Genomic DNA, 10,000 nt, shown 5'->3' with positions numbered 1-10,000 from the left:
CCATGTTGCGCCTTAACCTAACCCATGTTGCGCCTTAACCTAACCCATGTTGCGCCTTAACCTAACCCATGTTGCGCCTTAACCTAACCCATGTTGCGCCTTAACCTAACCCATGTTGCGCCTTAACCTAACCTATGTTGCGCCTTAACCTAACCTATGTTGCGCCTTAACCTAACCTATGTTGCGCCTTAACCTAACCTATGTTGCGCCTTAACCTAACCTATGTTGCGCCTTAACCTAACCTATGTTGCGCCGTAACCTAACCTATGTTGCGCCGTAACCTAACCTATGTTGCGCCATAACCTAACCTATGTTGCGCCTTAACCTAACCTATGTTGCGCCTTAACCTAACCTATGTTGCGCCTTAACCTAACCTATGTTGCGCCGTAACCTAACCTATGTTGCGCCTTAACCTAACCTATGTTGCGCCTTAACCTAACCTATGTTGCGCCTTAACCTAACCTATGTTGCGCCTTAACCTAACCTATGTTGCGCCTTAACCTAACCTATGTTGCGCCTTAACCTAACCTATGTTGCGCCTTAACCTAACCTATGTTGCGCCTTAACCTAACCTATGTTGCGCCGTAACCTAACCTATGTTGCGCCTTAACCTAACCTATGTTGCGCCTTAACCTAACCTATGTTGCGCCGTAACCTAACCTATGTTGCGCCTTAACCTAACCTATGTTGCGCCTTAACCTAACCTATGTTGCGCCTTAACCTAACCTATGTTGCGCCTTAACCTAACCTATGTTGCGCCTTAACCTAACCTATGTTGCGCCTTAACCTAACCTATGTTGCGCCTTAACCCAACACACGTTGGGCCTTAACCCAACACACGTTGGGCCTTAACCCAACACACGTTGGGCCTTAACCCAACACACGTTGGGCCTTAACCCAACACACGTTGGGCCTTAACCCAACACACGTTGGGCCTTAACCCAACACACGTTGGGCCTTAACCCAACACACGTTGGGCCTTAACCCAACACACGTTGGGCCTTAACCCAACACACGTTGGGCCTTAACCCAACACACGTTGGGCCTTAACCCAACACACGTTGGGCCTTAACCCAACACACGTTGGGCCTTAACCCAACACACGTTGGGCCTTAACCCAACACACGTTGGGCCTTAACCCAACACACGTTGGGCCTTAACCCAACACACGTTGGGCCTTAACCCAACACACGTTGGGCCTTAACCCAACACACGTTGGGCCTTAACCCAACACACGTTGGGCCTTAACCCAACACACGTTGGGCCTTAACCCAACACACGTTGGGCCTTAACCCAACACACGTTGGGCCTTAACCCAACACACGTTGGGCCTTAACCCAACACACGTTGGGCCTTAACCCAACACACGTTGGGCCTTAACCCAACACACGTTGGGCCTTAACCTGCTCTGTAATTGTCATACGACGCGTTAAATTAGTGTAGTGTTGCCTAACTGCAACCCCCGCAATATAGTTTGCTACTCGCACTGCCCGGTCCCCAGAGTATCGCTTCATGTTAAACACCTTGCAGCTATACACTGTAATGCGGATGGCGGCAGGACGTACATGCTCAATGCCCTTCGCAGTTGTTCATTGGCATTCGCATGGCGAAGCACAGCCTACGTTGTGGTACGGCTTGTGGCAACTGTCCGCTGATGTTGTACGTCCAAATCACACACTGTACCGCACATTGGTCCTCATGTACTGAATGATACATCGTGGTACATGTGTGACCGTACCACGACTGCGCCAACAACGGCGAACCATACGGTCCAAATATTGTGCACTCAGCTACGTGTCGTCTCCCTATAAGAGCTGGATTGCAGTATGGTATGCCGTGGATGGCGATCAGCATGAGCCGTCTGTTGATGTAGTGGCGCGTGTTGTCAGACGTAGTCGTCTCTTCTCACACACCGTGATAGCATGGTGCACTGCGTTCCACATCTGCGACATGCGACAGAGGCCGGTTGACAGTCGTTCGCGCAATGGACATCGCATACGTACGGGGGCCACCTTCCACGTGTTCGCGAAGCGTGCACATGTTGTTGCGTGTATGTGGGCAGACATAGTGTGTCGTGACACCTGACACAGGCATGCAACAATCGTTGAATTTGCAAATGGCGATGGACGTCTACGTTTGCTGGTGACGTTACGCAAATGAAGAACTGGTAAACCGTTGTGGTGCGGTTGTTCTCGCTAGAGGTGAATCAGTGATGGCGACGATCGGTTGAGCTACCAACCGGTTGTTTCAGCGATACCCACCATGCCCACGAACGTGAATGGCATGTGGGTGTGAAGCGATACGCGGCGGTGGCTGGGTGGGACCGTCCCCGGCCGGTGAGGGGGGGCCTTCCGGCGTGCTGGCCGCGCGGTGCGTGGGCGCACGCGCTACAGCCGGCTGGTGGGGGCGGCCAGTGGCAGGCGCGCCGGCCGACGGAGGCGGCAGGCGGCGCAGCTGCGCGCCGGCGCACCCTGCACGCGGCGCCGTGCGGCCAAAGTAGGTCCTCGCGGGCCCGGTGCGAAGCGCGGTGGACATCTGCAGTGTGCTGGTCCGATTGAGGACTGTGTGCGCTGAGGATGCGCCGCCGCCCGGCGCTCGGCGCCGCGACGCCGTCTGCTGCTCGGTCGCCTCTGCGGTTCTCGCAGGTGGATTGTATCGCAGCTGTGCGGACGTGTTGGCGCGTGCGCTGTGCTGGGAGAGTTCGCTTCGGCACCCAAGTGGGGCTTTTGTCCTTCTGTGGCGCTGGCGTTGGAGCTGCCGGCCACCGTAGGTGGCGCGTGTTGTCTCCCGCCGGCAATGCCACGACAGCACGCTCCCGGGCCTCTGTCGGCAGCGGCAAGCTCAGTTGGGAGCACGGGTGGTCGCACCTAAAGCGTCTACTCGCCAAACTCCGGGCGATTGCGCCTCTCTCGAACCCGACCAAGTACTTAGGACGGCGCTGCGCGCCGCCGGGACCTGAGAGGGTTTCGAGGTGTATTGTGCAGGGGAGCTCAGCCTCCTCCTGTTTGCAGAATAATTGAGCGGACGCTTGCGTGTTCGCGCGGGCCCCCGGGACACACTCCCGGGCGGCCGGCTGCTCAGCTCTAGTTGACGCAGCTCCCTGGTTGATCCTGCCAGTAGTCATATGCTTGTCTCAAAGATTAAGCCATGCATGTCTCAGTACAAGCCGCATTAAGGTGAAACCGCGAATGGCTCATTAAATCAGTTATGGTTCCTTAGATCGTACCCACGTTACTTGGATAACTGTGGTAATTCTAGAGCTAATACATGCAAACAGAGTCCCGACCAGAGATGGAAGGGACGCTTTTATTAGATCAAAACCAATCGGTCGGCTCGTCCGGTCCGTTTGCCTTGGTGACTCTGAATAACTTTGGGCTGATCGCACGGTCCTCGTACCGGCGACGCATCTTTCAAATGTCTGCCTTATCAACTGTCGATGGTAGGTTCTGCGCCTACCATGGTTGTAACGGGTAACGGGGAATCAGGGTTCGATTCCGGAGAGGGAGCCTGAGAAACGGCTACCACATCCAAGGAAGGCAGCAGGCGCGCAAATTACCCACTCCCGGCACGGGGAGGTAGTGACGAAAAATAACGATACGGGACTCATCCGAGGCCCCGTAATCGGAATGAGTACACTTTAAATCCTTTAACGAGTATCTATTGGAGGGCAAGTCTGGTGCCAGCAGCCGCGGTAATTCCAGCTCCAATAGCGTATATTAAAGTTGTTGCGGTTAAAAAGCTCGTAGTTGGATTTGTGTCCCACGCTGTTGGTTCACCGCCCGTCGGTGTTTAACTGGCATGTATCGTGGGACGTCCTGCCGGTGGGGCGAGCTGAAGGCGTGCGACGCGCCTCGTGCGTGCTCGTGCGTCCCGAGGCGGACCCCGTTGCACTCCTACCAGGGTGCTCTTGAGTGAGTGTCTCGGTGGGGCCGGCACGTTTACTTTGAACAAATTAGAGTGCTTAAAGCAGGCAAGCCCGCCTGAATACTGTGTGCATGGAATAATGGAATAGGACCTCGGTTCTATTTTGTTGGTTTTCGGAACCCGAGGTAATGATTAATAGGGACAGGCGGGGGGCATTCGTATTGCGACGTTAGAGGTGAAATTCTTGGATCGTCGCAAGACGAACAGAAGCGAAAGCATTTGCCAAGTATGTTTTCATTAATCAAGAACGAAAGTTAGAGGTTCGAAGGCGATCAGATACCGCCCTAGTTCTAACCATAAACGATGCCAGCCAGCGATCCGCCGCAGTTCCTCCGATGACTCGGCGGGCAGCCTCCGGGAAACCAAAGCTTTTGGGTTCCGGGGGAAGTATGGTTGCAAAGCTGAAACTAAAAGGAATTGACGGAAGGGCACCACCAGGAGTGGAGCCTGCGGCTTAATTTGACTCAACACGGGAAACCTCACCAGGCCCGGACACCGGAAGGATTGACAGATTGATAGCTCTTTCTTGATTCGGTGGGTGGTGGTGCATGGCCGTTCTTAGTTTGGTGGAGCGATTTGTCTGGTTAATTCCGATAACGAACGAGACCTCTAGGCCTGCTAACTAGTCGCGTGACATCCTTCGTGCTGTCAGCGATTACTTTTCTTCTTAGAGGGACAGGCGGCTTCTAGCCGCACGAGATTGAGCAATAACAGGTCTGTGAATGCCCTTAGATGTTCTGGGCCGCACGCGCGCTACACTGAAGGAATCAGCGTGTCTTCCTAGGCCGAAAGGTCGGGGTAACCCGCTGAACCTCCTTCGAGCTAGGGATTGGGGCTTGCAATTGTTCCCCATGAACGAGGAATTCCCAGTAAGCGCGAGTCATAAGCTCGCGTTGATTACGTCCCTGCCCTTTGTACACACCGCCCGTCGCTACTACCGATTGAATGATTTAGTGAGGTCTTCGGACTGGTACGCGGCATTGACTCTGTCGTTTGCCGATGCTACCGGAAAGATGACCAAACTTGATCATTTAGAGGAAGTAAAAGTCGTAACAAGGTTTCCGTAGGTGAACCTGCGGAAGGATCATTACCGACTAGACTGCATGTCTTTCGATGTGCGTGTCGTGTCGCGCAACACGCTACCTGTACGGCTCGCAGTAGCCGTGCGCCGCGTGCGGAACCACGCGTGCTTCTCAAAACTAACGCCAATGTTGTGTGGTACGAGCGCTGAAGCGCTGGAGCGGCTGGCCTGCGGCACCTGGCGCCTGGCGCCGGTTTTGAATGACTTTCGCCCGACTGCCTGTCCGCTCCGGTGTGGAGCCGTACGACGCCCATCGGCCGTGAGGCCGTTGGACACAGAACGCTTGAACAGGGGCCGCCACACGCCTACGTCCCGCCTATGCAACTGTCTTGAAAGAGACAGTGTAAACTAAGAAAAGATCACCCAGGACGGTGGATCACTCGGCCTCGTGGGTCGATGAAGAACGCAGCAAATTGCGCGTCGACATGTGAACTGCAGGACACATGAACATCGACGTTTCGAACGCACATTGCGGTCCATGGATTCCGTTCCCGGGCCACGTCTGGCTGAGGGTCGGCTACGTATACTGAAGCGCGCGGCGTTTGCCCCGCTTCGCAGACCTGGGAGCGTCGCGGCCGCCTGTGGGGCCGGCCGCGCCTCCTTAAACGTGCGATGCGCGCCCGTCGCCTGGCGGTTCGCATACCGGTACTTACTCGGTAGCGTTGCACAGCCGGCTGGCGGTGTGGCGTGCGACACCTCGTACAACGACCTCAGAGCAGGCGAGACTACCCGCTGAATTTAAGCATATTACTAAGCGGAGGAAAAGAAACTAACAAGGATTCCCCCAGTAGCGGCGAGCGAACAGGGAAGAGTCCAGCACCGAACCCCGCAGGCTGCCGCCTGTCGTGGCATGTGGTGTTTGGGAGGGTCCCACTACCCCGACGCCTCGCGCCGAGCCCAAGTCCAACTTGAATGAGGCCACGGCCCGTAGAGGGTGCCAGGCCCGTAGCGGCCGGTGCGAGCGTCGGCGGGACCTCTCCTTCGAGTCGGGTTGCTTGAGAGTGCAGCTCCAAGTGGGTGGTAAACTCCATCTGAGACTAAATATGACCACGAGACCGATAGCGAACAAGTACCGTGAGGGAAAGTTGAAAAGAACTTTGAAGAGAGAGTTCAAAAGTACGTGAAACCGTTCTGGGGTAAACGTGAGAAGTCCGAAAGGTCGAACGGGTGAGATTCACGCCCATCCGGCCACTGGCCTCCGCCCTCGGCAGATGGGGCCGGCCGCCCGCGCGGAGCAATCCGCGGCGGGGTCGTGTCCGGTTGCCTTTCCACTCGCCGCGGGGTGGGGCCGTTCCGGTGTGCGGTGGGCCGCACTTCTCCCCTAGTAGGACGTCGCGACCCGCTGGGTGCCGGCCTACGGCCCGGGTGCGCAGCCTGTCCTTCCGCGGGCCTCGGTTCGCGTCTGTTGGGCAGAGCCCCGGTGTCCTGGCTGGCTGCCCGGCGGTATATCTGGAGGAGTCGATTCGCCCCTTTGGGCGCTCGGGCTCCCGGCAAGCGCGCGCGGTTCTTCCCGGATGACGGACCTACCTGGCCCGGCCCCGGACCCGCGCCGCTGTTGGCTCGGGATGCTCTCGGGCGGAATAATCGCTCCCGTCAGCGGCGCTTCAGCTTTGGACAATTTCACGACCCGTCTTGAAACACGGACCAAGGAGTCTAACAATGTGCGCGAGTCATTGGGCTGTACGAAACCTAAAGGCGTAATGAAAGTGAAGGTCTCGCCTTGCGCGGGCCGAGGGAGGATGGGGCTTCCCCGCCCTTCACGGGGCGGCGGCCTCCGCACTCCCGGGGCGTCTCGTCCTCATTGCGAGGTGAGGCGCACCTAGAGCGTACACGTTGGGACCCGAAAGATGGTGAACTATGCCTGGCCAGGACGAAGTCAGGGGAAACCCTGATGGAGGTCCGTAGCGATTCTGACGTGCAAATCGATCGTCGGAGCTGGGTATAGGGGCGAAAGACTAATCGAACCATCTAGTAGCTGGTTCCCTCCGAAGTTTCCCTCAGGATAGCTGGTGCTCGTACGAGTCTCATCCGGTAAAGCGAATGATTAGAGGCCTTGGGGCCGAAACGACCTCAACCTATTCTCAAACTTTAAATGGGTGAGATCTCCGGCTTGCTTGATATGCTGAAGCCGCGAGCAAACGACTCGGATCGGAGTGCCAAGTGGGCCACTTTTGGTAAGCAGAACTGGCGCTGTGGGATGAACCAAACGCCGAGTTAAGGCGCCCGAATCGACGCTCATGGGAACCATGAAAGGCGTTGGTTGCTTAAGACAGCAGGACGGTGGCCATGGAAGTCGGAATCCGCTAAGGAGTGTGTAACAACTCACCTGCCGAAGCAACTAGCCCTGAAAATGGATGGCGCTGAAGCGTCGTGCCTATACTCGGCCGTCAGTCTGGCAGTCATGGCCGGTCCTTGCGGCCGGCCGCGAAGCCCTGACGAGTAGGAGGGTCGCGGCGGTGGGCGCAGAAGGGTCTGGGCGTGAGCCTGCCTGGAGCCGCCGTCGGTGCAGATCTTGGTGGTAGTAGCAAATACTCCAGCGAGGCCCTGGAGGGCTGACGCGGAGAAGGGTTTCGTGTGAACAGCCGTTGCACACGAGTCAGTCGATCCTAAGCCCTAGGAGAAATCCGATGTTGATGGGGGCCGTCATAGCATGATGCACTTTGTGCTGGCCCCCGTTGGGCGAAAGGGAATCCGGTTCCTATTCCGGAACCCGGCAGCGGAACCGATACAAGTCGGGCCCCTCTTTTAGAGATGCTCGTCGGGGTAACCCAAAAGGACCCGGAGACGCCGTCGGGAGATCGGGGAAGAGTTTTCTTTTCTGCATGAGCGTTCGAGTTCCCTGGAATCCTCTAGCAGGGAGATAGGGTTTGGAACGCGAAGAGCACCGCAGTTGCGGCCGTGTCCCGATCTTCCCCTCGGACCTTGAAAATCCGGGAGAGGGCCACGTGGAGGTGTCGCGCCGGTTCGTACCCATATCCGCAGCAGGTCTCCAAGGTGAAGAGCCTCTAGTCGATAGAATAATGTAGGTAAGGGAAGTCGGCAAATTGGATCCGTAACTTCGGGATAAGGATTGGCTCTGAGGATCGGGGCGTGTCGGGCTTGGTCGGGAAGTGGGTCAGCGCTAACGTGCCGGGCCTGGGCGAGGTGAGTGCCGTAGGGGTGCCGGTAAGTGCGGGCGTTTAGCGCGGGCGTGGTCTGCTCTCGCCGTTGGTTGGCCTCGTGCTGGCCGGCGGTGCAGGATGCGCGCGCCTGCGCGGCGTTCGCGCCCCGGTGCTTCAACCTGCGTGCAGGATCCGAGCTCGGTCCCGTGCCTTGGCCTCCCACGGATCTTCCTTGCTGCGAGGCCGCGTCCGCCTTAGCGTGCTCCTCCGGGGGCGCGCGGGTGCGCGGATTCTCTTCGGCCGCCATTCAACGATCAACTCAGAACTGGCACGGACTGGGGGAATCCGACTGTCTAATTAAAACAAAGCATTGCGATGGCCCTAGCGGGTGTTGACGCAATGTGATTTCTGCCCAGTGCTCTGAATGTCAACGTGAAGAAATTCAAGCAAGCGCGGGTAAACGGCGGGAGTAACTATGACTCTCTTAAGGTGGCCAAGTGGCAGCGGTGTGGCTGCATCCGGACTTGGCTTCTCGAAGTGCGGTCTTGATGTAGTCGTGCTGCTGCTGCGAGGTGCCTTCCTTGGGTTATAGTTACAGGGAGAGTGATGCGCAATACATGGGCCTAGCCCTCTTAGCCTCTCCTCTCCTGCGGTCTTCTCCCCTTCTCGTGGGCCCGCTGATTTCGCAGAGTGGAAGACCGCACCAGGGGCTTGGGGGGGTTACCAGCCCCCCCTCGCACTATCCCTTTTTTAGTTGGGGGCAGTAAGCAGAGAACAAGTGGTGGCCCTTCCGCTGAAGGTGCCACCCCAACTCCCCCAGCACCTAGCCGGCCAACCGGCCGTGCCGAAAATCTTGTAACTTTTGCAGCTATGTATACCTGTAGTGAGTGCCACCGCAGCTTTACAACCAAGAACGGTCTCGGGGTCCATCGCCGCCGCCAACATCTTGCGGCCGCCAACGCGGAGATCGTCACGGAGAGGCATCGCGCGAGGTGGACGGAGGAAGAAGTCCTGTCGCTCGCCAAGGCGGAGGCCGAACTGTTCCTTGAGAGGGACGCCCGGTTCTTCTTCGTCAATCAAGAACTCATCAGGATGTTCCCCGACCGAACGCTCGAGGCAATCAAGTGCCGACGGCGGCAAGCTGCCCACAAGCAGCTTGTCCGCCAATTCATGGAGGCGCTTGAGATCGGTCGGGGGGAAGAGCCGGCGTCCCGCCGGGGAGCAGCGAGCCCGCTGCCTGACGCGGGCGAGGCCGCTGCGCCGCCCGTCGACGCAGCCGAGGACTTCGCGGCCGACACCACCGGGCCGCCGCCGGAGGGGCCGACTGACGCCGCCATCTGGGAGCATCTGGCGGGGCTACCCGCTTCCGCCCAGCGTTTCTCTGCCCTGGATCGTGTCATAGGTCTAGGGCGGGGCACGCCGCCCGATGTCATCCTGGGCATGCTCCCGGATGCCCTTGCGTCGGTCGGGTCCAGAGGGGAGAGATCGATCACCAGGACACAGCGGCCGCGCCAACCATCGAAGCGGCCGCCTGCCGCGCCGCCGACGCAGAAGCGCAAGCGGCGCCGCTGGGAGTACGCGAGAACGCAGGATGCCTTCCGACGGTCGCGTGCACGTTGCGTGCGCGGCCTCTTGGATGGCACCCTGCTCCAGCCGCCACCTGCCATCCCTGGTCTGCTGGACTTCTGGGCGGACCTCTTCACCAAGAAGCCCATCTCCACCGCGGGCTTCATTCGTGACCGCCTCCTCCCGCACTCAGAGCCTGTCGCTCTCGAGTGCATATGGGGGCCGGTCACACATGAGGAGGTCGCCGCCGCGTTGCCGCCCAGGGGATCAGCAGCCGGGCCGGACGGCCTTACCCCAGCGGAGTTGCGGCGCCTGCCGCACGAAGTCC

At 58.3% G+C, this 10,000-nt stretch overlaps 2 non-coding genes and 1 pseudogene across 2 annotated transcripts; all 3 read left to right on the top strand.

The window, feature by feature from the left end:
* The first annotated feature begins 3,097 nt into the window (after positions 1-3,097).
* LOC124580542 lies at positions 3,098-5,014 on the top strand. Its single transcript, XR_006973174.1, has one exon. It is a non-coding gene; the product is annotated as a small subunit ribosomal RNA (ribosomal RNA).
* A 351-nt stretch (positions 5,015-5,365) lies between these two features.
* LOC124580528 lies at positions 5,366-5,521 on the top strand. The gene has a single exon (XR_006973161.1). It is a non-coding gene; the product is annotated as a 5.8S ribosomal RNA (ribosomal RNA).
* Positions 5,522-5,710: 189 nt separating this feature from the next.
* Positions 5,711-10,000, top strand: part of LOC124580558 — a 7,943-nt pseudogene continuing 3,653 nt past the window's right edge.

The sequence above is a fragment of the Schistocerca americana genome, unplaced genomic scaffold (assembly GCF_021461395.2).
Source record: "Schistocerca americana isolate TAMUIC-IGC-003095 unplaced genomic scaffold, iqSchAmer2.1 HiC_scaffold_332, whole genome shotgun sequence".
Classification (NCBI taxonomy): domain Eukaryota; kingdom Metazoa; phylum Arthropoda; class Insecta; order Orthoptera; family Acrididae; genus Schistocerca; species Schistocerca americana.
Note: the sequence above shows the minus strand (reverse complement) of the source record. Positions and strands in the feature narration are given on the sequence as shown.